Raw genomic sequence first — 25,044 nt, forward strand, 5'->3', positions numbered from 1 at the left:
TTTACTGAAACATTCTCCCATGCTCCAGTTCCTGAAAGAGAAAAAAAGGTAAAACACAGCCTAGATTTGTCCATTGATACTCTTTTAATTTGAATACATGGCTTACGGGATTTCTGGAGCCTCTGTTACTTTTCAGTGATACGGTAAAGGTGTCACTGAAACTCTTGGCAGCTAATCACATTAGGTTGGAGAAGACAACAGAAGAGCATGAGGTACTAAGTTGGCTAGAAACTGCTTGTCTGAAGCGATCAATTGACAAGTGCCAGTCTGTAGAATATTTGTCAAATATGTGCAATATATAGTATCTCATGAGGAGATTTAAGTTCTGATCTTGAAAAAATGGAAGCACTCATCACCTAAGTATACTTAACAAAAATTATCTGGTGCTGAAGATATTGCTGAGGTTTGGTGGCTATTTGTTGATGATTTGTGAAAACTATGCAAAACCTTTCAAAGATCTCACCTAAGGATGTACAGATAAGATGAACCGTAAGCAGGAGGAAAGAAATGGATGGTCTGGCCTGGAACTCTTGGCATGTGTTAAAGAACACTGGGACAAGAGATATGATCCTGCCTTGAGAACTTGGCTAGCTGTTTCTTAAAGCACTAGGGCCAGCCTTTTCCAATTTGAGTATAATATGTAACCCCCATTATACTAGCAAGCCTTTAGTGTTATTCACTGACACCATGGACTTCTGGCCAAGAGAGCTGCCTGAATGGAGGCAGGCTGCCCAACTCCTCCAGACTTACACCAGCTAAACCATAAAAATCACACCAGGCCAAATCATGATCAAGACATACAACGAGAAACTACAGTAACTGACCTCTTCCACCCCAGAACTGAACAAAAAGTCATCCAGAGGCCAATAGGCATTAGAAAAAGGTCCATAAAGCCAGTGCCAGGATAGGACAACAAACCGGCAGCCTTCCAAGGAGTCCAGAGCCAGGGACAATTGGCCAGAGACATGTGTAGCTTGAAAGGCTCTGTATCTAGAGACAGGGAGATCAGAGGGTTCATCCAAGAAGCCCCTGCTTCAGGGGTGGGTGGGTGGGATCAGAAACCCATAGTAGACACCATGGAAGCCACTTATAATGTTCACAACCAGGTAGACATGGTAACCCTTGGAACAAGGCATCCTCAGGGCTCTGAGATCCCTAGTACATTGTCATGAGATATAGAGATCCTTGAAGATCTAACAACCCAACCTCAAAGACGCAGGGTATTGGGGAAGGGAGGCCTTATCTCAGAGGTGAATATTAGCACAGGAAACCATTGAACCCAAGAAGAAATAGAGCAGGGTCAACCATCCCACCCAAAAATTCAACAAAGGACAGAGCCTGGCCCAGTCCCCCAGTTAAAGAACCAAGACTAGAGAGATAAGTAAACCAAAGAAGACACTAACCATTATAAGAAATTATTTTAGATTCAGATATGTCCCCCAAATCTAGTCTAAAAGGAGAGAACAATAACATAACTGTAAGTAGAGACTCAAGGGTAAAATATACATTTTCCACAAGGACTATGCGAAAACATAAAAGAGAAGGAAGCAAGAGATTAAAAAATGAAATAAAAGTAATACATTGACACTAGCTTGGAAAAAAGAGAGCTGATGGCCACCAGAAATCCTCCAGTAAGGGAATTTCTCTACCACTATACCATACACAGCTTAGAATTCTTGGCCTAGAAGGGGGCTGTTGCTGATAAGTTCAGTATGTTCAGACTATGCATCTGGAGCTCAGTTCCAAGTATGGAGAGGAAACAATCCATCAACCCATGTCTTGAGAAGCACTAAGTTGGATGCTAGTAGCCAGAGATAGGAAGCTGCTTCAGTTAACTCTATATTCAGCAGGTATTATTACAAGCCAGAGAAAAACCAACAATACCCTATCCCCAGGAACTCTGAGCATCAGAAATCATGGCGATTTTTGATCCAGCCATACCACTGCTGGGTTTGTACCCCAAAGAGATAATAAGGAAAAAGACATGTACAAAAATATTTATAGCCACGCTCTTTGTGGTGGCAAAATAATTGGAAAAAGAGAGAATGTCCTTTGATTGGGGAATGGCTGAACAAATTGTGGTATCTGTTGGTGATGGAATTACTTTTGTGCTAAAAGAAATAATGAACTGTAGGAATTCTATGTGAACTGGAACAACCTCCAGGAATTGGTGCAGAATGAAAGGAGGAGAACCAGGAGAACATTATAAACTGTGGTACAATCGAAGGTAATGGACTTCTCTACTAGCAGCAATGCAATGACCCAGGACAATTCTGAGGGATTTAGGAGAAAGAATGCTATCCACATCCAGAGAAAGAACTGTGGGAGTAGAAACACAGAAGGAAAAACAACTGCTTGATAACATGGTTCAATGGGGATAAAATTGGGGATGTAGACTCTAAGCTAGTGATAGGCAAACTATGGCCCACAGGCCAGATGCAGCCCCCTGAAATGTTCTATCCAGCCACTCGACATTATTCTTATCTGATGAATACATTACAATGAAACTTCAAAAGAGTTGCCTTAGAAACAGACTGACAGATGAGCATTTCCTTTGGCCCCCTCTTTAAAAAGTTTGCCCATCACTGTTCTAAGCGATCACCCTAATGCAAATATTAATAATATGGAACTAGGTCTTGATCAATGACATATGTAAAACCCAGTGGAATTACCTGTTGGCTATGAGGGAAGGAGGGAGGAGGGGAAGGAAAGAACATGAATTATGCAACCATGGAAAAATATTCTAAATCAATTAATTAAATACAATTTTTCAATTAAAAAAAAAAAGAAATCATGGCGATTCCAGGAGAGAAGGTGGTAAAAATGCTCTGAGCTAGGCAGGGAGCACGACTTCTCACACAAGAAAGCCCAGTGGAGAGGCTGGGACTTTCTCAAGGGAGTATATATATAATTGGTGAACATAGATTTAGTAGTTTTGAACCAATTCCCTCTGCCAAGATTAACCATGTATCACTTGCAGCAAGCTTAGTAGCAGGATGAGGTGATTTTGGCCAACAGAAAGAAGCACAGGCCCTTGAGAAAAAATCAACCTTAGCACCTGTTAAGGTGCTATTAAGGGAATGGCAGAGGTTGGAGTTGTGTCATGAAGGACTGTAATGAGCTCTAACCAGTCCTACATAAGTTATGAGAAAGTGAACAACCCGGAGATTGTTAAGGGAAAGTGGACCCTATGAGGTCAGGAAGATGAGCCTCCCTCACTTCAGACTTGGCATTGTATCCACTGTGTACCTAGTTGCCCCTGATGTGTAATGACTTGTTTGCTTTTATAATTAATTATAATCATGAATAAACAAGAGAAAGAGAGCATTATGAGATATGAAATGGACAATTTTGATTGCATTAAATTAAAAGGGGTTTATACAAATAAAATGGATCTAACCAAGATTAGAAAGAGAGCAGAAAATTGGGGAAACCTCAATCCAAGTCAAAATCTACATGAAGAGGAAGCCCAAATTTGCTGAATTCTTGGGAATCTGCAAGACTGTCCCTACCTGAGAGGGCCTTTTGCCAGGTAGGGTGTAGTATGTCTAGAGGTCTTACCTTTCTTAATCTGCTGACATGCCTATTGTAGAAGCCCCGAGGGCACAGAGATCATCTTCTGTGCTCAGCTCATTAGAAGCCAGAGACAGAACCATCCAGCCCAGTATGTCCATGCGTCTAGATGTAAGACTGTAAGCTAAAAAGCTACTGGATACCAACTCACCCCCCATCAGTTCCTAAACTGAGGATGTGGAAGAAACAAAAATCCTTATTCTCTTCTCCAGGCTCTGATGAAAACATGGCCAGCAGATGACACCGAAAAAGTTTAGAAATTCATTTTTACTTAACATTGTCCTACATCTAATCTATGATTAATAATTAACAAAATTTTACAATAATTTATACAATAATTATAATTTATTGTAAATAGCTCATAAAAGAAAAATAAAAAATTTAGACATCTTCTCTGGTATGAAGAGGGGATCAAAATATTTTACACAGATTTTCCAGATTGCTGTACCCATAACCCCCACAATGAAGAAGGGATGCTTATAAATAGTTATTTTTTTCTTTAAAATGCTATTATATTTAAAAATGTAATTACATTAATTTGTTGATTACATTAAAATTTTCAGGTTTCTCCCTTTTTTTCAATTCTCCCCACAAAAGAGAAGACATTTGACAAAAATCATTTCACCAAAAAAAATATGTATATGTAAAACTTTATCTTACATGTTTCTATTTATCAATTCTTTTTTAGCAGGTAGACATCAACAGGTTTTTCTTCAAACAGTATTTCTGTTGCTTTATATAATGTTCAGTCATCCCCCAATTGATGGACATTCCCTCAATTTCCAGTTACCACAAAGAGAGCTGCTATAAATGTTTTAAAACATATTGATTCTTTTTCTTTTCCCCCATCATCTTAGGATATGGACAGAACAGTGGCATTGCTGGATCTAAGGGTATACAGTTTTATAACTCTCTGGGTATATTTCCAGATTACTTTCCAAAGTGATTGGATCAATTCATAGCTCTACCAACAGTGTATCAATATCCCCATTTTCCCACATCCCTTCCAACATATGTCATTTTGCCCTTTTATCATTTTAGTCAATTGGATAGGTATGAAATAGTATCTCAGAATTGTTTTGATGTTCATTTCTCTAATCAGTATTGACTTAAAGCATTTTGTTATACCATTCATATAATATGTGACTATATGTAGCCTGGTTTTCTTCAGCCAAAAAGTGTCTTTTCATATAATTTGACTATTTATCAATAGGGGAATGGCTCCTATTCTTCTAAATTTGACAGACTTCCTTATATATTTTAGATATGAGACCTTTAAACCAGAAACTCTATAAAATTCCCTCCCTCCAATTTTCTGCTTTCCTTCTTATCTTGGGAAGATTATTTTTATTTGTATAACCCTTTTTTAATTAAATATAATCAATATTACCCCCTTCATATCTCATAATGCTCTCTATCTCTTGATTATCCATGTTTATAATTAGATACAGAAGCAAACAAGTACATAGATAACAGGAGCAAGTAGGTAGCCCAGTAGATAGAGTGCCGGTCCTGAAGTCAGGGAGTCTCATTTTCCTGAGTTCAAATCTGGCCTCAGATACTTACTAGTTGTATGATCCTAGACAAATCACTTAACCCTGTTTATCTCAGTTTCTGCATATGTAAAATGAGCTGGAGAAGAAAAAAGACAAACCTTCTAGTATCTGTGCCAAGAAAACCCCAAATGGGATCACAAAGAGTCAGATGTGACTGAAATGACTGAGAGGTAAAAACATATGTGACGCTTTATGAAACATAAAATGAGGAGGAATCCTAAATTCCAATCCTATTTTCAGAGAGAAGAGGTAAGAAGAAAGGGAAAAGGTCGGTGTTCTAAAAGTATTCCAAGTTGGAATTCTGAATGCATTGTTTGATGAAAATGGTTAGGTTTATTCCTTCATCATTCAACCAACATTTAATATCTATCTTACATATGCAAAACACTGTAGTAAATGCTGAGCAATAATAGTACAGTAGACATTTCAGCTACATTATGGGTTAAGTTGAAATGTATCATTTCTGGCTGGATTTTAAACTCAAGATTAGAAGACTCCTAAGGGGAAATTAAAAAAAAAAATTCTTTCTTCAGTTTTTGTGGAAGAGTCCAGGAACTTAACCGCTATTTGAAATATATTGTGTCTGTGGGAAAATGCTCAGTGTTCCAAACAGTTGACTCACAAACTTTTAGAACACAACCAGTTCTTAAGCTAGTGGCTGCCCGGAGAGACCATTGTAAGCAGGGCATTTTCCCAGCATTTCATAAAATGTAGTGGTTCTCTTGCCTTCTGTTTTCTATTTTAGGATTGTAAGATCACAGATCCAGAACTCAAAAGGACTTCAGGAGCCACTTGCTTCAACCCACTTATTTCACAAGTGATAAAACTGAGGCCAAGGGAAATAATTGGTTTTTTATCCAGATTCTCCAACTCATGAGTCAATAGTCTTTCCCCAGGACCATCGTACTAAGATTATGCATGTATTTAGAATTTTACCTTGGAAAATGAGAGAATTCTTTAATTAAAAAATTAAATGGCATGCTTTGGGTTCTACTGTTTGTGTGTCCTTGGATAAGTCACTTAATCTCTCTGAACCTCAATTTCCCTATTCGATAAATGAGGGGGTTGGATTAGAAGACTTCTAAGCCTTTTTGCTTTTTTAAAAAGAGTTCTAAAGCTTTTTAGCTTTAAATCTATAATTAGATCTGCTTTTGATTGACTTTGATCGAAAATGCTAAACATTTTGAGGTGTCGGTCTAATACTCCTTTGCCTTGGTTGAAGGATTTCAAATGATCAGGCTTTATTGTCTTTATAACATCTTAAAATTTCAGGTATAAAATTTGGAAGCTATGTAACCAGACATGCTAGGAGGAGGTCTGGAAGACCTGGGTTTGATATTTGCTCTGATCTTTACTGGCCAGTGTTAGGGTTAGGGACAAGACTTGTGATTTCCTTGGTGTAGGGCGCTGGGATCAAGGTCTACAATACTCCTGGTACTGCTGAATGAAATTAAAATGCAATTGGCAGGGGGCAGCTAGGTAGCTCAGTAAATTGAGAACCAAGCTTAGAGATGGGGAGTCTTGGGTTCAAATCTGACCTCAGATACTTGCTATCTGTGTGACATTGGGCAAGTTACTTAATCCCCATTGCCTGGCCCTTTGCAATTGAGACAGTGGATAAAGTGCCAGGTCTGGAGTTGGGAGGAACTGGGTTCAAATTTGACCCAAGACACTTCCTAGTTGTGAGATTTTGGGCAAGTCACTTAACTTCATTTGCCTAGTCCTTGTCACTCTTCTGCCTTAGAACTAAGACAGAAGGTAAGAGTTTTTCAAAATGTAATTGGGAAAAAGGTAACAAAATGAATCAAAATACAATAAAACAAATCATACGTAGTCTTCTAAGTCAATGTGCCTCCTCAGGTATCCTTATGTACCATTTAGTGGCTCTTGTTTCTATGGGAACTTGACTCCATTGGTTTAGGGAGATCCCAGTGATGAACTTGGTCAATGAATGCAAACCTATACTTTCTCTTAGAGAAAATACTTCTCTTAGAGAATCTAGCTCCTTTATCTTGGCTAGAAGGGGTATGGCTGTGAGGGAGACTTCCATTAGGGCTCCCTCTTTCTTCTTACCTTCTGTGGACCGTTGACGTAGTATGGTTTGCCCTCCTTCTCAGCTCCAATCTTATGAGAGAACGCCAGTAAATTGGGTCTACAGCAGCGGCTTGGTCCTTCTTTCCCGGGATAAAAACAACTAAGCTAATAGCCTAAAATTGAAAAAGAAAGAAAGAAAGGGAAGAAATCCAAAAGACAACCAAAGTTTTTCAGTCATTTGTGCATCATGCTCCATGCTTTGATTTCAGAAACAGATCTATCTGTTGTCACAAAGCGGTGTTATGTTTTGAGTCATATTTCTTAGAAACACACAAAAAAAATTGTCCATAGAAGAAAGATTCCAGACGTCTGGATCCTAATTAATTTTTTGACCCCAACTAATTTTTCTTACTGTTCTTTATTAAACAGGGATGAGAATTTCAAGTTAATGAAGGCAAACCAAGATCTCTGTATTTTTGCTGCTCAACCTCTATTTAATAGTAAACATATCATGGAAAGAAAGAGGAAATTAAGTAAATAAATACGCTGCCTGATATTGCCCTTCTGAGTCTAAGGCTAGAAACTGATATTGTAAAGGTTTGCTTAGTCATCTATGATGTCAAATCTATTTTAGGAAGATGGTGAGATACCAGAAGAGGCCAGTTGTTTTATAATGGGATAAAATTACTTCTGAAGGATAAAATTAGGGCACAGGGATAATTTTAGATTTAATTCACCATATTACTATATAACTTACATCGCACAATAGTAAATGGTATCTCTAGAGAACTGTAGTCATTAGTATGGTGAGTAAAAAAATACTGAGATGATTTAAAAAACAATCTAAATACCACTTGGAGTGTTTTAAGTTATTAGAGTCTTAGATTTAGGAACACATCAATGTTTTTTTGAGGGAAGGAGAATTCTAATAGAAAATTACAATTTAATGACTCCCTTAATTAAATGGGAAAATCAGAATGAGGACTCAAGTATGTTATTTTTCTATTGAATATTGAACTGGGGGCAGGATTCACTTTGACCAATGTGAGAGCCTACTTCTCTAATAATCAGTACCAGGTCCGCTGGAACATCGAGGATACAGGACAATAAAAGAGTTCATTGCCTCTGGTCTTGAGTCAGTTTACAAAATGTTTTCACTTTGTAATCTGCCATAAGTTGGTCTGGTAGTTGGCCGGTGAAAGGATCTTTGATATTTGGGATGAGATTCTTCTGCAGCTCCCAACTCATTTAGCAACATTAAGACCTCTGGAGCTTGGTATCAAGAGGAGGTGAGTGGAGAGGGCCTGAAGCTAGAAGGAAGATGTGATCACCATGGCGTATGACAAGGTGAGGATGGAGCCCTAGAAGGGAATAGTCCCAGGAACCATATCCATGCTAGACAAATGGAAAGTGTGTTGAATTTAGAGTTATAAATCTTGAGCTCAAATCCTGAATCTGCTATTTACTATTTGTATGACCTTGAACACAGTTTCCTTGTCTGTAAAATAAAGGGGCTGGACTAAAAGCTAGCATTTTTTATAGCGTTTTAAAGTTTGTAAAGTCCTTCTCATAAGTTTCCTCATTGGATCCTCACAACAACTTTTATTGCTATTATTATTCTCATTTTGTTGTTGTTATTGAGTCATTTTTTCAGGTCTGTCTGACTTTTTGTGACACCATGGATTTTCTTGGCAGAGATACTGGAGTGGTTTGCCATTTCTTCGCCAACTGATTTTACAGATGAGGAAATTGAGGCAAACAGTGCTAAGTGTTTTGTCTAGGGTCACACATCTAGGAAGTTACTGAGGTCATGTTTGAGCTTAGGAAAATGAGTCTTCTTGATGCCAGTCCAGGTACTCCCTATGCTATGCCACCTAGCTACCCTGACATCCTCATTTTACAGGGGAAGAAACTGAGGCTGAGAGAAATTAAGTTATTTACTCATAGTTACATAGCTAATAAGTGTCTCAGGCTGGGTTTAATGTCTGATCTCCCCAACTCTAAAGCCAAGTACTCTGTCCACTGTGCCATCTAGCTGTTTGTTAGGACTAAATGACTTCTAATGTCCAGCTCTGGATCCATGATCCTACAAACAGGAGATAACTTTTAAATTCAGTTCACTTCTGGAATGACCTCCAGGAACTGATGCAGAGTGAAAGGAGCAAAACCAGGAGAACATTATACACAAAGACTGATACACTGTGGTAAAATCAAATGTAATGGACTTCTGTACTAGCAGCAATGCAATGACCCAGGACAACTCTGAGGGACTTATGAGAAAGAACGTTATCCATAACCAGAGAAAGAACTGTGGGAGGAGAAACATAGAGGAAAAACAACTGCTTGAACACATGGGCTGATGGGGATATTATTGGGGATGAAGACACTAAATGATAACTCTAGTCCAACTATCAATAATATGGAATTGGGTCTTGATAAATGATACATGTAAAACCCAGTGGAACTGTGCATTGGCTAAGGAGGATTAGGGGGGTTTGGGGGAGAGGGAAAGAACATGAAATATGTAACTAGGGGAAAATATTCAAAATAAAAATGAAAAACAAACAAACAAACTAATTAATTAATTAATTAAACATTGAAAATTAAAAACAAAATTCAGTTCACTTCCCTCCTCTCTCATTTTTCTGAAGTTTGAACCGAGGCTAAGAAAAAGAGAAAAGAGAAACATAATCTCTCATTCTGGGTGATTGCTTCCCCTGCTGACTGTGGTCTACAGCTGTAGTGATTTAGTGTATGGACCAGTTGGGAAAGTGAAAAGTTTACCTACCTCTCCATCCCAACTTGCTTCATTCCAGGCTTCAAGGACCACTTCTGTGGATCCAGTGTCTGATGCTTAGGAAGGCTGTTTTTCAATTCATTAATAGAAATGTATTGCTGTTGTTTTTCAGTTATATCTGACTCTTGGTGATCCCATGGACTAGATGATTTCTACAATTATTTCCAATTTTAATCCTATGAGCCTTTGAATCCAACATTTTCTCACCACATCATGTAACAAACTAGTGTATAATAAATATTCTAGAAAGGTACAAAGCAAATCATTATGTGAGGCCTAAGGTAGACATGGTAACCTAGTGTTATTTGTCAATGAATTCCTAGTAGAGGGAAAAAGAATTGCTTGGGAGTGTGGAGTGTGGTGGAAAGGTGATGATGGTATAATAGGTAGCCACCAGATTGTTTGATTAGATAGTGGAGCTGGCTTGGACAAGCTTAGGAGGACCAATTGTTAAATTTTCAGTGTGAGCATTTACACATTGGAAAAGAACAAACACTACAAACCAGGGATTAATTTAATTGTTTTGTTGATTATCTAGAATTAAGAGAGCACTAGAGAAAATGTTGATCATTTGGGTTATGTGTTGTGTCATGGGTATAGTTCTCCCATCTCTAGAGCTGGTTGTTAAACATTTATCAACACACCCCTAATAAAAATGACTTTTGTTTGCTTGGTGATTACTGATATGATCATGTACCAAATTTAGAAGTATAGGAAAAGGGTAAGGAATGCATTAATATATATATCTCATCTTATGTGTACTAATTACTTATAATTATTGGGAAACATGGAATTAATTCCAAAAACAGCTCCTCCCTGGTACATGATCTGAGCCATGAATCATCAGGGAGATAAAGAAGAAGCATTCCAGAGTCCCTGTGACTTTAGGGTGTATCCATTAGCTCAGCCTGGCCTATGAGGAAGGAAAGAAGGAAAGGTCCAGCTGAAGGATCCATGATCAGAAAGATGGCAGAAGAATCTGGGAGGAGAGTTAAACTGGAAGCAAGAGGAAGGAAGTAAGGTTTAAAGAGGGAGGTCATGGATTCCATGGTCTTCATATCCCTTAGGTCCCAGATCATAGGGCCCCATGCCAGTCTAAGGCAGTAAATAGCAATAGTGATTTCACCACTGAGAGCAGATCCAAACATAACAACCCAACTAGGGAAATTTGCTCCAGGCAGATAAACCAGAAATGGAAAAAAATATATAGGTCATGGGTAAGAGAGGGGGAGAGAGGAAGAGGGAGAGGGAGATGGTGGGGTGGGGTGGGGAGCAAGGGAGAGGGAGAGAGAGAGAGAAAGAAAGAGAGAGAAAGAAATAAAGAGAGAGAATGAGAATGAGAGAGAGAAAATGAGAGAGAGAGATTGAGAAAGAGAGCTACCTCCCCTTCCAGTAGACCAGAATATCAGGATTTCAAAAACATTAGCCTGATTTTGGGGAGATAGGAGTTCTAGTCCTAGTTCTTTCTACTAAATTTGTTTTATCATCTAGGGAAAGTCACTTCCTATCTCTTGGTCTTAGTTTCCCTACCAATAAAATGAGGTTGTTGGGCTAAATGATCTATCAGGCCCCTTGAAGCTCTAACCATGTAGGAATCTATGAGGGGGATGGAGGTATAGTGACTTTAGATCAAGAGGGAGAAGAGGGTCAGATAGGGTAGGGCATTTGCCCAAGGGTAGAAGGGAGTAGGTTTCCTAATTTTAAGACTAAGGGATCTAATGTTTGGAATCCCATGAGATGGAAGGCGTTCATTTCCTATGAGATCAAGATTGCCTCAGTGGCTATGCTCGCAAAGGGATCAGCCTGGTCTTTAATTTAAAGTCAAGCCAGACTGCATCAAAAGGAATCCTTTTATCAGAGTAGAGCAGTCAGGTTCAGGATATGTAAGAATTCTGAAACACTTTTCTACAAGGAAGTAGAGGAGCAAGGGAGTTTCTTCTTTAAAGAGTGAGGAATTCTGAATGTAATATGCCTTTCACTCAGTCAGCACCTTTCCTTCCTCCTTGGTGCTTGGAGCTTTGAGGTTTTTGGCTGGCTTGTGATGACATGAAGTAATAACAACACAAAGCTTCAGCAGGAGGTTATCACACTCAGGATCGAAGTAAGAGGGAGGTCAGGACCAATGAAGGAGGCAGCAGGATCTTTGTCTGGGCTGACCATTGGATCCATTCACACTGCTCTAGGCTAGGTTAGCCATGGCCACAATTGGAAAGCCTCTGGCAGCAAAATGATAGGATGGAGCTCTGGGCTGAGCTAAGATCCAGAAGCCCCCCCCAGGTCCTAATTCCATTTCCCAGGTCTTGTGTGCTTCCAGAGTTTCAGCATTGGTGTCTAATGACCAGTCTTATCGGAAGTACAAGTTGAATAGCCTGTGGAAACTGTACTACACTCTCGGACCTGATTATCCACAAAATTGTAGCTAGCATTTATATAGCACCTTAAGGTTTGCAAAGCACTTTACATAAGTTAACTCAATTGATCCTTATGACAACTCTGTGAGGTAGCTGCTATTATTGTCTCTATTTTACAGATGAGGAAACCGAGGCAGACAGGTTAAGTAACTTGTCAAGAGCCTCAAAGCTAGGAAGTGTCTGAAGCAGGATTCAAACTCAGTTCTTCCTGACTCCAAGTGCCTTGCTCTTACCCACTGCCCTACCTAGAGGCCCATCAAAGAAACAAAGAGTATAAATTTCATAGAACTACTGAGTCCAGAAAAATCACATCTTGTGGGCTTTTGAGATTAAGGAAAGGAGCAAGTTCTTAGCCAACTGGCAGATATTTTATGGCTTATTGTGCATATTGTGCATTAGATCTCTCCCTGGATCACACCTCTTTGGGAATAGAAAAAACAAACAAACCCTACTACTTGTAGACAACCAGATATCTGTGAAAGCAGAAGAGGATTTAAAAGTCAGTAAGTAAGCTGTCAGAAGGAGCAAATAAAAAAGGAACCTGACCACAAAGAACTAATTTTTATGAGAGGGAAGTTCAAAGTATAAATACAGAAGATAACGACTTAAAAACACCCATAAGCAAAGCCTCAAAAAATGCAGCTTGGAACACAAGTCTAAAAGAGTTTTTTAAGCTAAAAATAATTTTAAAAATCAAATAAAAGTTATGGAAGGATATGAAAATTAGAATATCAGAGACAATACCTTACCAAAGAAAATAATCCTTGAAAATTAGAGTTGGCCAAAAGGAAACTAATGACTTCACGAGACATAAAGACATAGTAAAACAATGTCAAAGGATTTAAAAAAAATATTTCACAGAAAATGTGAACTATTTCATAGGAACAACAGTTGACTTGAGAAGGACTTGCTTGGAGGGAAGTAGAATGATTTGGCTTTAGTTTTCCTCACCATACCTCTGCATTCCTTGCCTTCCTCACCCCAGCCTCTTTCAGAGGAAGACTTGTGAACTTTGGAGGACCAGAAGATTTGGGATTTTTATCAGTTATAATAACATGCCTGGGACGAGAGAAGCTGGAAACAGTGTCTACACTGGATATCAAAGACAGGGTGGACATGATGAAGAAAAGGCAACTTTAATGTTCAACTACAAGCCTAGGAGATAAGTAAAAAAAATAAAAATAATACCTAAGGGGACCTTCATGACTATAAAGGAGAGAAGAAGACTTCTAGGAACTGGGATCTGTGAGTTTCCTTCCTTTGTCACATATGCTTGAGTCCAAGCACCAAGGAGGAAGGAAAGGTGCTGACTGAGTGAAAGGCATATTACATTCAGAATTCCTCACTCTTTAAAGAAGAAACTCCCTTGCTCCTCTACTTCCTTGTAGAAAAGTGTTTCAGAATTCTATGACACTATGAATTCAGGACACTATGAACTTTGGGGAGAGTATGAGATACTTAGAAGAGTTGGATATTTTGTACTAACCATAATAATAGTAGCAAATTCTTATTTCTAAAATCTAATTAATTCTGACTAATTCATATCAATTGGTAATCATGAGGAGAGATATTGGTAGGGGGAATTTATGAGCTGTAACATTGGAACAACACCCCACAAACCCTCAGGGTTACCCTTACAACCCTGAAAGGACAAGAAGTCTTCCAAACACTGGAGACCAGTGCAAGTGTGAGTAGGTGTTGGATGGGAAAGGATATGTATTTATATAACACCTGCTCTGTGCCAGACTCTGGGCTAAGTCTTTTACAAATACTATCTCATTTGATCCTCATAAAGACCCTGCAGAGTGGGTGCTATTATTACCTTCATTTTACAGTTGGGGAAACAGAGTTAACTAAGGTTAAGTGACTTGCCCAGTATCACAAAAGCAGTAAGTTTCTTAGGCTTCATTTGAACCCAAGTCTTTTTGACTTCAAGTCCCAGTGTCCATCCACTGTTCTACCTAGCTGCCAAGAGAATGCTGGGACAATAGTTCCAGATCGTGTGTTATGCAAGTTTGTCTACTTCTATATGAAGGTGACTCACGGTACAGTGGAAAAGAGATTTGGAGTGAGAAGCCTTGACTTCAAATCCTACTTTTGTCACTCACCCATGACCTTAGATAAGTCACTTAATCTCTGTCCCAGCTTCCCCATCTGCAAAGACTTAGATGATTTCTGAAATCCCTTCCAGCTTTAGATCTTTGAGCCTAGGGCTTTCTGAAATAAAGTAAATTCAAGAAAGGAGATATAGTTTCATCAGTGGGTTGGGGATCAGAGCCAAGTTTCAAATGGGGAGAGCAACAAATCAACATACCCCTTAACAACTGAGTCAGCGTTGCTCTGTAAGGAGAGGTGGAGCCGAGGAGTAGAAAGGTCACTAACTTGCGGTGAGCCCATACACAGCATTGCAATTACTCAGCACTTCTCCCCAATAGGGCGCGTGCAAACCATCAAGATGAGTGTAGGACTTCCCAGGCAGAGGAGATCAATGCCATCTGGTGGTTAAATATACAAAGTCTACAATTTGGGGTTACACTACAGGAAAACACAACACTGTGAAGCAACCTAGGCTGTTCCTTCAAAACTTCAAAACTACTAGTAATAGCACTTCTAACCTCTTTGGTCTCCCACTTGGTCTTCCATTATGGTGACTCCTTTGGCCAATGGCAAAGCCAAGGCAAGATGGAAAGAGGGGTGAAAAGAGAGGAGAAAACAATGAACAATTACCCAGAAGAGCTAGTTATGAATCAAACCCTGCCTCTAGGGAGCCTGAGTGCATGCAGAGTAGAGAGTCTTTACTTAGAGTCAGAAGGTCTGTGGATAGATTTCAAGGAGTTCATGAATTTGTTTTAGTATTTTGATAACTGCATTCTTTTTCCTTTCTTTTTAAATCCTCCCTTCCCTCTTAAAAAGCAATACTGTGTATTGGTTCCAAGGCAGAAAAGGTAAGGGCTAGGCAATGGAGGGCTTAAATGACTTGCCCAGGGTCACACAGCTAGGAATCTGAGGTCAAATTTGAACCTAGGACCTCGGGTCTCTAGATTTGACTCAATCCACTGAGCCACTTAGCTCCCCTGATAGTTGCATTTCAGCCATGCCAGTAGCTCAATGGAGCATGGATTTAGAGTTAGAAGAAACCTCAGAGGTCATCTAGCCCAAACAGCTTCCTCAGAGTATGGTATAAGGAAACTGAGAGCCAAGGGAGTCTGGCAATTTGCCCAAAGTCACATAACTGGAAAGTGGCAGACATGGCATCTTAAGCCAGGACCTCTGACTCCACACTTAACTGTGGCTTCCATTCCCGAGTGAGGGTCCAGGATCCTGTCTTCCAACTGCTTCCTCCTTGACAGCATTGCAGACACATAGCAGGTGGGCCAGCATAGCTTGGATTCTCTGGCCCGTCTTTATTTCTGGTGCAAGGCTGTTTATCTGTATTTGCTCAGGTCTTGGCAGATGGTGCAAAGATGTTTCTAGCATCCCCTGATGGCTCTTCCTTCAAGCTAGACCAGGAGGAGGTGTTGCAGCTTCTTCTCCTTGATTTATTTATTTTTCCCTAGCTGGAGGACCACACTGTCTTCTGTTCATCATGGAATCTTGCTTGCATAAATCATACTGTTTTAAGAAACCATACGTGGTTTTCCTTCAGCCCTTGAGAAGTTTTGGAGTCTTCCGTAAGATGTGGGGTTGGAGAAAGGGGGCTTGAAATGAGCCACTGATTGATGGGTCCACCTAAGCCATAGGTGGCCTCTATGGTCAGTAGAACAAGCAAGAACACCCTGGGACCTGGGCGGGCACACTGTGGCACAGGACTGTGAACAGGCTTTGGAGCCAATGGTTAGTGGGAATGCAGAGAGATACAAGTCACAGACTGTGGTCACCCAAAGAGACAGCCTTTCAAGACTATTAGAGCTTCATTCTGGATTGTGAAGAATTTCCTCTCTCTATTTCAACTTGGCTGTCCTTGACCATTTTAACAAGTTTTACTATCAGCAGAAAACAGTTCTATTTTGGTCTGAGCTTCTAGTCTGGTCAGAGCCTAAAAATGTTCTCTGCTTTTCTATAGGAACACCCACCAAGTTCAGGGGAAAATAAGAAATAACTAGCATTCATATAGCTCTTTAAGCTTTGCAAAGCACTTTACATGTTAATCCATTTTATCCTCACAAAAACCCATGAGCACTGTGCTTTTATTTATTATCCCCATTTTACAACTGAGTATATTGAGGAAGGCTAAATGATTTGTCCAGGATCACTTGGCAAATTAAAGTCTGAGATAGTTTTTAAGCTTAGCCTTCCTGATTCCAAATAGAGCTCTCTATGCATTACATCAGCTAGCCAATCAGCTGCTAACAAATCCCAATGCCTCTGGAAAATGGATAATTAGACTGAGATCTTAGGAGCAGGGATTTTTTTTTTTTTTTTTTTTTTTGTGATATTTCTTTACTCTGTACCTAGCACAGTGCCTGGCACATAAAAAGCACTCAATAAATGTTTGTCAGCAAACTGATGGACAGGTCACTGAAAATTGATAGATCTTTCTGGTGTTGGCAGTTACTTTAAGAATTCAAGAGTTGGTTGAGTGAGTGGAGGTGGTTCCTGGTACTCTTAAAACTTTTTGGTGAAGGAGATAACCACAGATTGGATCTGAAGGAACTCAAAGGCTGGTCAGAAGTTCCGGACTTTGTGAAAGGCTCAGACAGTAGAGATATGAGGCACTGGCTTTAACCAATTATCTTCAACATGACACCCAAGCCATGAGGCTCAAGGACTGGACCAGGAGCTGCTAAGCCATGCCTAAGTTTCAACAAGGAACTGGAATATAAGTCCCACAAGAAGGGGCTGGAGCGAATGTCAACCTCCATTGGAAGTACTCTCGTTGGTGCTACTATAGGGAAATTACACACACACACATTTTCACTCAGGCGTTTTTCAGTCATGTCTGACATTTTATGGCCCCATTTAGGTTTTTTTTGGCAAAGATATCAAAGTGGTTTACCATTTCCTTGTCCAGCTCATTTTATAGATGAGGAAACAGTAGAAAATGGGGTTAAGCGACTTTTCTAGGGTCATACAGCTAGGAAGTGTCTGAGATTGGATTTGAACTCAAGAAGAAGAATCTTCCTGACTCCAGACCTGGCATTCTATTCACTGTGTATGTGTATATACATATATATACACATACACACACACGTATATATATATGTGTGTATACATTTTATATATTAAATATATTATATATTAATATATATATTATACATTATACAAGTATATTATACTTATATATACATATACAAGTACAATAAATATGTAAAATATTTATAGCATACAATATATAAAATATATTTGCCTAAGCATATACAATATATATTATAACCATAATTATAAGCACAAGATATATTTTTATATACACAATTCATATACACAAACACAAACACATATATGTAAATATTATAAATTATGTATTGAGTTAAATATTATGTTTATGTTATACATTATATATATATAAAGATTTAAATTATATATACATACATATATATCCTGACAAAAACCCTGTGAGCTAGGCAATGTTTGAATATTAGTATCTCCATTTTACAGGTCATGCATTCATAAATATAGGGCTGAAAGAGACCTCAGAGGCCATCTTTTCCAACTCTATTTCACAGAAGNTCTCTTTCTCTTTCTCTTTCTCTTTCTCTTTCTCTTTCTCTTTCTCTTTCTCTCTCTCTCTCTTTTTAAAACCCTTACCTTCTGTCTTTGAGTCAATACGTAGTTGACTAGGCAGAGGAGTGGTAAGGGTAGGCAATGGGGGTCAAGTGACTTGTCCCGGGTCACACAGTTGGGAAGTGTCTGAGGTCAAATCTGAACCTAGGACCTCCTGTCTCTAGGCTTGGCTCTCAATCCACTGAGCTACCCAGCTGCCCCCAAATTCACTTTCTCTTAAGTGCATTTTACCAACACATTTTCTAATGACACCCATGATCAATGGATGGGAGATGATTGACTTGCTACACAGTGATTATCTATATGATGCTTTGAATTCTTTGTAATTTTTCTGTGCTGTATACATTTAAATTTCTAATGCTTAAATTTCCAATAATTGTATATGTTTTATCACCCTTCTGGTATAACTGATTCAATTGGTGCAAAATTTTTGGAAGCTTTCTATATTCTCATTCTAGGTAGAATTTTCCATGCTTTGTGTTTGTTCTAAACCACAGCCTATCATTCTTAGCATCTCTCAGAGCTTTCAGTGTTGTTTCATAGAATTCCTGCTGTAAATCCATCTGTTTGGAAGGAGAGATATAATCAAGAATAGATTAATAGACTTTTCAGACTAATTCCTTGTGATTGCACTCCAAATGTGGGTCAATAGTTGTTTATATCTATTCATCATTTCTGGAGAGTTCATCAGCTTGAAGTTTATTTAAGTAATCTATTTCAATGCTTTAAATCCCCATTCTCCTTTTTCGTCTTTCAGCTCCAAAAACATCTGGAAACTGCGTTGGAGTCACCTTCCTTCAATGCTTTGGAATTGTAACACTGATTTTCCAAACCCACATTTGGTTCAGTTACTATCTTCAAAGTATTCTGGATCATAGTCCTCTTTCTCATCACACATGAAATCATCCTCCATGTAAGACATTTTCACAGAGCTTGTCATAAGTTATCACTTGTTTGATACTCATAAAGGTTTTTTTTTTGTTTCAACTTTCATGATATCTCCTCTTTCTCCTCTATATTCCCTCCTTTTAAAAAAAAATCCCCTCCTTTCAACTCGCACAGCTGTCACCTAGGAGTTGAATATGGGTTCTGTTCCACAATAATCTTAACTGTGGCCTGAACTAAATTAAAATGCAATTAGGAAATATTTAACAAAATAAATTAAAAATACAATAAAACATAGATAATGTTAGTATGTGGTTTTCTAGGTCAATACTAAGCCTTCAGGGATCTTTTTGTATCATCTGTATCCCACCTACCCGTCTTTCCTATTTGATTCTGACACCATCCAATGAAAGCCTTGTCCTCCCACCTAGACTTTTGCAATAACCCATTTGGTCTATCTGATTCAAGCATCTTTCCTCCAGTTCATTTTCAACTTAGCTACCAAGGGATCTTTCTAAAATGTCATTCTTTTCCTCCATTAATCTCTAATGATTCCCTATTGCCTCAAGGATCAAATAGAAAATTCCCTATTTGGCTTTTTAAAAATTTGGACTCTTTGTTTTCCTATCCTTTACTGTTTTCCTTGTACTCTACAAATCTACAACAACCCCCTGACCCCCAATTCAGCATCCCATTGCCTGTTCCTCATGCCTTTTGGGATGTTCTCCCTCTTCAACTCTGCCTCTTGGCTTTCTTCAAGACTCAGTTCAATTCCTAGCTTCTGCAGGAGACTTTTGTGCCCTTTTACCAGTGCAGCTTTCCTTCTGAGAAAGGCAAGCTTTTTCTTCCATCTACTCTGTATGTATCTTGGATATAAACAGACAGTTCTTGATTTACCCATTACGAAGACCTCTAAGTAAAATAATGTGAACCTAATATGAATTTGGGGAGGGAAAGGAAGGAGGGAGGAAGGCAAGTTGATTTCCCTCCTCCTTCACCTCCCATAACTGATGGAGGGGGCTGGAATATATCTCAAGGACTGAGATAGAGAATGAAGAGTCGGAGGAAGAGCCCATGAGAGGAAGAACACGTTGCAGGCAGACATGTGGGCAATGGACTGGGTGGTGGTGATCTCTCCATAACTCCATTCTTCTGATTTCACTTGGGGAGTTGTTTTTCTTTTCTTTCTTTTTTGGGGGCATTTTTTGGAGGGAGTGAAAGGCTACAGAAGACTAAACTGAGGGACAGGAACCAAAGCAGATAAAGAGAGAGCAAAGTACCGTACGATATAGGGGCTTTTTTTGAATACAGATTTCTTTCAGAGTTCTCTCTATATAAAATGATATGAATTTACATTAAGTGAGAAATGTCTATATAGCTGTTTGCAACTCCTCCATTAGAATGTGAGATCCTAGAGGACAGGAACTGTGTTTATGCCTTTTTTTGTGGGCTATGTGGTCCCCCCAAATCAGTCTTGGTCTCTGCGTTTTATTCTTTTTAGTTCTAGGTGAAGGGAATGTAATTTTCAACTTTGTGGATTTAAAAAGCTTAGGAGAAGCAAGCCACTTGGCTTGGTTGGACAACAATATTAAGTCTATAGTCAACTTACTAATGAGCAAGAAGAAACTTTTGGAAATATCTTCTGGAACCAGATTAGAGAAATCTGAAATGAGGACTCATTTGAGAGTCCTGTCATACCTGGACATAAACTTGGTGAGCCAAATGCTATGTAGGAACTGAGTTCAATTATAGACATACCCCCAGGTATTATGAAAACCGTTGTATTTATTCTTTCTTTTTTCTGAGTTATATGTGTATTATCTCATAAAACATATTTCCATATTATTCATTTTTGTAAGGGAATAATCTTATAGAACCAAAACCCCAAAACATATATCCATATAAATAAGTGATAAATCATATGTTATCATCTGCATTTCTACTCTAATAGTTCTTTCTCTGGAGGTGGATAGCATTCTTTTTCACAAGTCCCTCACAATTGTTCTGGAACATAATATTGCTGATAGGTCTATCACAGTTGATCATTCCACAATATTGCTGCTATTGTGTACAATATTTTCCTGGTTCTGCTTATTTCACTCTTGTATCAATTCACATAGGTCATTCCAGCTCTTTCTGAAATCATTCTGTTCATCATTCCTTATAGCTTTAAGGATTAAATTTTAATGGTTTGACTAAAATATATGAAGATTATAAATAATAGTGGTGGTTGCTGATCTCAAAAGATCTGCTGTGGTTTGCCAATCTCAAAGTCGAAATGACTTTAATAGCTTTTATTTATTTTTATTTTTAAAATTTTTATTTTGAATTATTTTCCCATAGTTACATATTTCATTTTCTTTCCCTCTCCCCCAACCTCCTCAGCCCCCCTTAGCCAACGCACAATTCCACTGGGTTTTACATATATCATTGATCAAGACCTAATTCCATATTATTGATGGTTGGACTAGAGTTATTGTTTAGTGTCTACGTCCCCAATAACATCCCCATCAGCTAATAGCTTTTATTTACAAAAGAGGTGGAAAGAGTGAAAGCAGAGAAATACAAAAGGGTAGAGAAGGCATTAGTCTATCTAACTAAATATTGCTCTGGTGCTCTACTCAGTCAGGTCTTGTTGACCTTCAACAGGAATTAAATTCTCTCCAGAAGACAGGAAGGGAAAGCCAGCTATCCACTCACTGAAGTTCCCTCCAAGAGGCAGGTCAAGACAGTGCCTTGACCTTCTTCTTGAAGCTGATTTCCCTCTTGAAGTCCAACTCCTTCTTGGAGTTGACTTCCTTCTCTAGCCCCAGAAATTCAGGGCCTTTTATAGGTTTTTGTCTCTTCCCCTTTTCACTGGGGATAATCAGGGCTTCCAAACTGTCTAGCACTGCCCAGGGGACAGTGTTTGTGGGAACCAGTTCTTACCTTCTGGAGGGGTGAATGCTCATCAAAAGGGTTCACAGATTCCTGGCTGATTGAGTTTCTGAGGGTGTAAATTCTCTAATTCATTAATTCCTCCAGCTAGTTCAAGCTTTTGTTGATTCAATCAAAACTAAAGTGTTAGCTCCAGCTAGGCAAAGAGAATAAGGGATTCCCTTTCATAAGTGTAAACTCAAAGACAACAAAGAATTCCCTTTAACGTAGCACAATAGTATTCCATCACCATCATATACCACAATTTGTTGAACCATTCCCCCATTGAGGGACAGCCCTTTAGTTTCCAATTCTTTGCCACCACAAAAAGAGCAGCTATACTTTTTTTTGGTAAAAGCTTGTCCTTCCCCCCCCCCCTTTTTTTTTATCTCTTTGGTATCGTCATATCTTTAAAGTAAATATCCAGGTGTAAGGATAATTGATATTAAATAGACTGGAGATTTAAGTCACTGACACTTTTAGAAAGAACATAGCCAGCTGATGCTGAAAGGGATTAATTCTGAGGTCAGTGGAAAGAAGCCACTTGAATCAAGTTATCAAAGTCCAGCCTGGGTTTTGCAGGCAGTTCAGCATCAATGCCCCAAGAAGCAAGAAGTGGCCTTCAGGTTCCTTTGTTAAAGCTAATTAATGCTAAGTAGTTATGTGGAACTGGGGCACTAGGGAGAAAATAGCTAATGGGTGCTTTAGATGATTGCATTAGAGAAAAAATGTCTTTAAACCCCTCACAATACTCTAGAACCTTGAAGAGATGTGGTCTCCTTGGTTCGGGGAGAGTGAGCCAGACCTAGACATACCTAGATAAAAGCATGGACCTGTGGTTTCATATGTATTGTGAACTCTTGTGCTGAAAGTCCTGCTTTGCCTTTTTGTCACTCAGTCTTGGAAAGCTGCCAAAGGCACTGAGAGGTCATATGACTTGTCCGAGGTCCCTGAGAAAGGATGTCAGAATCAAACCCTCAATTTATGTTTCCAGTTCACCACACTATCCTGCATCTCTTAATAACATCTCACTTATTTTTTAAAAAAACTTTACCTTCTGTCTTGGAATCAAGATTGGTTCCAAGGGGAAAGAGCAGTAAGGGCTAGGTACTTGGGGTTAAGTGATTTGCCCAAAGTCATACAGGTAGGAAGGGTCTGAGTCTAGATTTGAACCCAGGACCTGCTGCCTCTACACCTGGCTCTTAATTCACTAAACCAGCTAGCTGCTCCTCTCACATATTAAGATTTTCAATGGCAGGGACCTTACTGCAACCCTGTTCCTGTTCAAGAAAAATTATTCCCATTTTATAGATGAGGAAACTAGCTCAGAGAGGGTTAAGTGGTAAGTCACAAATCACGGTTAATAAGCTTCAGTATCTATTCCAGATCTCCAGAACCGAGTCTTACACGATCTTCAATGACCCACGATGAATACGAAACAACTTGAGGCGGCTTTAGAGCTCCCCGGGGAGAGCCACCGGGCTCCCCTCTTCTCCCTGGATTCATCCTCCCTCCCTCCAGACCTTAAGCCAGGGTCTCACTCGCTGGGGATGCCAGTCGCCTAGAAGGGAAAACGGTTCTGCAGGGAAGAGGCAAAGGATTTGCCCAGGAAGAAAAAAAAAAAATGCTCTGAGCGCTTTGTTTAAGAGTAAAGAAGCCAAGCCTTACTTCTACTTGTAGATCTCAGCTTGGGCTCCCGATCCCTCCGAGAGCTCCCACCCCATTCCCCGCCCATCCTCTCTCCCGGCCCCGCAGCCCATCCCCGTGAGAGCCCATGGGGCTATTTAATTCATTACTGAATGACTCCATCCCATCACCCAGGGAAGTGCGCATCCCTGCTGGGAGATGCTGAGACTGAATTCCTAGGGCAAAGTCACTTTCCCCCCTTCTTTTATCCCTTTTAATTCCTTGAGGAGAGGGCACTCCCCAGAATTTCTGGTCCCTCCTTCGCTCTCTTCTTTCAGTCCCCGAAGAATTTCCTCCCCCTGCCCTCCAGATTCCTTCCCCACCCTCTTCTCATTTTCCTCTCCTTCCTTTCCAGAGAAAGACCCCTCCCATATCTCTTCACCCTGAGCTCGCTTGCTCTGAAGCCTGGGAGTCATTCACTTTCCCCATTTCTATTCCCCTCTTCTCCTCCCCCCCTCCCTCTTCCCTCCTCTTTACCCCCCCTTTTCTGGAAAGAACCACCCGGCTTCTACTTCGCCTCCTCAGTCTCCTCCTCAGTGCTCTTCGGTGGTAGCTCTAGCTCTTGCCTATGCCCTGGTAGCCCATGGCATTGGAGCTCTCCTTTAACCCATCCACGAGGCTACATGACCGAAACAGGAACCCCCTAAGTCAAGCTGGGTAGCATCTCTGCGGCCGTCGTTCCACTCACCCTTCCGGAGCCAACAGGTAGGAGCAAGCAACCTTTCTCCGGATGCATGTGCATGACTCAGAACACTGGACTGAGAGTCAGAGGACATTGGTTCAAATCCTGCCTCTCCCTGACCTGGGCTGAGTCCCTTCACTTCCCTGGCCTCAGTTTCCTCATCTATAAAATGAAGGGAAGTTATATTAGAAGTTCAAAGTTATGATCTTTTGACCCCACGATTCTACTGTATGAGACTTTCCCCCCATCAGTTGTGCTTAACTTACATCCCCATGCTCTCAGAGACTCTGGGAGTATCTCTAGAAAAGGGCTGGTGACTCTTGAGGCAACAGGACTTTTTAAGTGCCCCACGGATGAGGACCAAGCTCAACACTTCCAGAAAATTTCTGGTTGGACAGCTTCTCCCATTCCTAGCCTGGGCAATAGGGTTGCAGAGAAATTTTTTTTTTCTGCCACTACATATGCTTTAAATATTAAGTGACAGTGTTTCATTTGGAATCGGAATGAAATTCTTGCTATTTAGCAGTACCGAAGGGTTTGCCTCCTTTTTAATTTATATAAGTATTAACAGATGCCATTTTAAAAAAAGGTGTAAAACCCATTCCTGGAAAGCCTACTCTTCTTGTTGAAAGTATCTTTGGCAGGATTATAGTGGGTGGTTTTCTTTTTCTCTGTTTTCCTTTCTCTGTCAACCTAGCTGCACACAGACAACCAAAAGAGCCCAGAGGGAGCATTCACAAAGTCTTGCAGAGAGAGACTGGGCTGCCCATCCCCTCCACCATT

The 25,044-nt window shown here is 39.7% G+C and overlaps 1 pseudogene; it reads right to left on the reverse strand.

Moving 5' to 3' along the window:
* Position 1: 1 nt before the first annotated feature.
* LOC123246507 lies at positions 2 to 19,014 on the reverse strand (annotated as a pseudogene).
* Positions 19,015 to 25,044: the final 6,030 nt, after the last annotated feature.

The sequence above is a fragment of the Gracilinanus agilis genome, chromosome 4, assembly GCF_016433145.1.
Source record: "Gracilinanus agilis isolate LMUSP501 chromosome 4, AgileGrace, whole genome shotgun sequence".
NCBI classification, from domain to species: domain Eukaryota; kingdom Metazoa; phylum Chordata; class Mammalia; order Didelphimorphia; family Didelphidae; genus Gracilinanus; species Gracilinanus agilis.